The sequence below is a fragment of the Octopus sinensis genome, linkage group LG2, assembly GCF_006345805.1.
Source record: "Octopus sinensis linkage group LG2, ASM634580v1, whole genome shotgun sequence".
NCBI lineage: Eukaryota > Metazoa > Mollusca > Cephalopoda > Octopoda > Octopodidae > Octopus > Octopus sinensis.
Window position 1 is genome coordinate 177,194,747 of NC_042998.1, and position 3,540 is coordinate 177,198,286.

A 3,540-nucleotide genomic window follows, 5' to 3' on the forward strand; every position below is an offset into this window, starting at 1 on the left:
TCTCTCTCTCTCTCTCTCTCTCTCTCTCTCTCTCTCTCTCTCTCTCTCTCTTCTCTCTCTTATTCTCTCTCTCCGAGTGAGTGCGTGTGTGTGTGTGTGGTGTGTGTGTTAACATTAGTATGGGTTACTTAATTCATAGTATTCATTTGCTCATGTTTATATATTCGTATACGTCTGTTTTTAATGTTGAGTTTTTTTTTTTCCAAATTTGTTTCTCTCTCTCGCTCTCTCCCTTCACCTGTGTGTGTGTGTGTGTGTGCGCGCGTGTGTTTGTCCTTCTTTCATTCTTTAAAAAAATTCGTTAAAAAAACGCTGGGGCAGCTAGACAGCATTTTGTTTTACTCTTGTTTAAATAAATTTTGAATTTTTTCTCTTGACTGTAATTTCATGATTAATCATGCAAGTATGTTTTAGTGCAAGATAACCACAGGAGTAACAACTGATACGTAAAAGAAAACACCATTACAATGCAATGAATTCTGGCAGAAAAAAAAATACATTTAAAAACTCTGCTTCTATTCGTTATAAACCTAACACGATGAGGAAGGTTCGGTGGACGAACTGAGAGTTGTGATTGCCCAGAATGTAGCACAACTTCGCTGCCAAAGTTCACAGGCGCAGACATGGCTGTGTAGTTAAGAGTTTAAGCAGCTACGTAATTTTAGGTTCAAGTTTCACTACATGTCATCTTGTGTGAGTGCCTTATAATATAGTCCCGTGCCGACCAATGCCTTGTGAATCGAAATATTAGGCGGAAACTGTCCAGAATTAAATCACACACATACACACACACACATCACACATGTATATATATATATATATATATTTGATTCGTTTTAGTCATTTGACTGCGGCTTTTAGTCGAGCAAATCGACCCCTAGTACTTATTTTAATGGTCTTTTTTGCCGAACCACTAAATTATACACCAGCATCGGTTGTAAAGTGATGCTGGGGGACAAACACAAACTCAAACACACACACACACACACATACACACACACACACACACACACACACACATATATATATATATATACACGACGGGCTTCTTTCAGTTTCCCTCTACCAAATCCACTCACAAGGCTTTGGTCGGCCCGAGGCTGTAGCAGAAGACACTTTCCCAAGGTGCCACGCAAGCTACTTACCACACAGCCACTCCTGCACATATATATATATATGTATATATATATGTGCAGGAGTGGCTGCATATATATATATATATATATATATAGATATATATATATATATATATATATATATATATATTATATATATATATATATATATATATATATACATATACGCTTTATTAAAGCTGCAAAATTATCAGAAAAACTGTTACACGATTCACGTTCCCGTCTGACGACGGGAACGTGAATCGAGTAACGAGAACGTGTAACTCGGAGCAACAGATAAAAGCATATTATTCTACCTTTGGTATTCGAGTACTAGATTTTTCTGCCTTGTTTTGCACATAAGTGCTCATCTCTGTGTGTTTGCATGAGTGTATGTGTGTGTGTGTGTGTGTGTGTGTGTGTGTGTGTATGTGTGTGTGTGTGTTTGTGTGTGTGTATTTACTTGTTTCAGTCATTTGACAGTGAGTATGCTGGAGCACTGCCTTTAGTCGAAGAAATCGACCCCCAGATCTTATTATTTGTAAGCCTGGTACTTATTCTATCGGTACCTTTTGCCGAACAGCTAAGTTACTGGGACATAAACACACCAACATCGGTTATCACGTGATGGTGGAGTGTCATGGGTCAAAGACATTTTCAACTTCTTGCCTAATGCGGGCCCAGAGGCAGGTAAACCGCATTTTTTTAAAGCAATTTAAGAGTATCCAGTCGCCTTTTTCCAAATTTGCAACAAACATTAATCAGGCTCCTAGAATTGCTGTTGACTAAAAAAAATTTCCGATGCCGACTCTGGACCCCACCAAAATGCATATTAATCAGATTTGAGTATACTGCACTGGGTTTTATCTTTGTTTTGGGCCACTTTCCGACGGTAAAATATTGACACTACTTCTGCATTATAAGTTTTTGTTCAATTTGGCAGAGGAAATGAGGAGAAAATTAAATTTTTTTGTCAGCTCCCTGTTGATGCTTCATGTTACCATCCTGAGCACCATCATGTACGTGTGTGTGCGGCTGAGTAAAGGCACAAGAAACATATTCATCCATTCTTCAGAAGTGCCCTGTTGATGTTTCACGATTCCAATCCTGCACAATGCAGCATGGCCTGGCAGCATGTCTGCTTTCTATGTCATTCATGTCTGAACTATACAATGCAAAATGTTCATACAAAAAAACAAACTGTTGTTGTGACTCACAGCCATTTGTGCTTGACTGTGTGACCACTTCCGGAAGCTACGCTCGCCATCTGCAATTACTCCTCACCCCCTGTGTTCCCTTCCCCGTTTAGTCGGACTAGTAAAAACAGGGTGTCCCAGAATTAATGACGATTTTAGTGAAATCGGATGCATTTTTTTCAAAACTCACTTTTATTTATATTTATCATGTTTAATATATGTTAATAATCTATAGATTTTGAATTTCGTTTATAATTTTATTTTCATTTCTGTTAAACCCCTCTTATTTATCAATTACAGCTTTTTTCAATTTGGTAGCAATCATTTCCTTTACCTCCATCCCCAGGATGGAGTAACCGTTTAGCTGAGCTTAGAGAACACACTCACTTAGCAGTGCAGGAGCTAACTCCTGAAATGCTTAAAAATGTGTTTCACAATGCTAAGGAGAGATTTGAAGTATGCAAGGATACAGACATGTTGAAAATTTTCAATAAAAATTTGAAGTAAGATTTATAAATGTATTTGTTTTGGTAATAAACATAAAATTCTGTCAGTTTTTGAAAAAATTTGCTCAATTTCATTGAAACAGATAATTCTGGAACGCCCTGTATGGTGTAGCGTTGTTGTTGCATTGCTTGAGTGAATATTAAAATCAAAGGCTTTCTCGCCGTAAACATCCCATCTTTTTGTTAAGCATATTGTATCAAGGAGTATATTATCCAAGATGTATCTATTCTTTATAGGCGTGGCTGTGCGGTTGAGAAGCTTGCTTTCCAACCATGTCGCCATGGGTTCAGTCCCACTGTGCGGCACGTTGGGCACTCTTTCACTACAGCTCCGTGCCGACCAAAGCCTTGTGTACTATACAATTGCTATTACCGTATTGATATATAAAATAATACATACAGGAGGAGAAAATCTATATATACAATAACACTTAGATTATGACACCTGAGAAAGTAAAAGTAATTACCCGATCAATGACGGGTATTGCTGCAAGTGTGTATGTATATATATATATATATATATATATATATATACATACATATACACAGTATGCATGATGCATGTGTTTGTGTCTGTGTCTTTAACAACCGGTATTGGTCTGTTTACCTCTCCGTTACTTAGTGGTTCGGCTAGAAAATGACAAAATAACTACCAGAGTTAAAATGAAGTCTTGCGGCCAAACTAGACCACTTAACACTTCAGAGTTGTGCTCCAGCATGGCC

At 37.6% G+C, this 3,540-nt stretch overlaps 1 long non-coding RNA gene across 1 annotated transcript in view; it reads left to right on the forward strand.

Annotated features, from left to right (window-relative positions):
- LOC118762356 overlaps window positions 1-1,514 on the forward strand; it is a 21,605-nt gene extending 20,091 nt beyond the window's left edge. Inside the window, exon 3 of the long non-coding RNA XR_004998103.1 lies at window positions 1,413-1,514. This is a non-coding gene — a long non-coding RNA (uncharacterized LOC118762356). The remainder of the gene's footprint in view (window positions 1-1,412) is intronic.
- The last annotated feature ends 2,026 nt before the right edge of the window (window positions 1,515-3,540 follow it).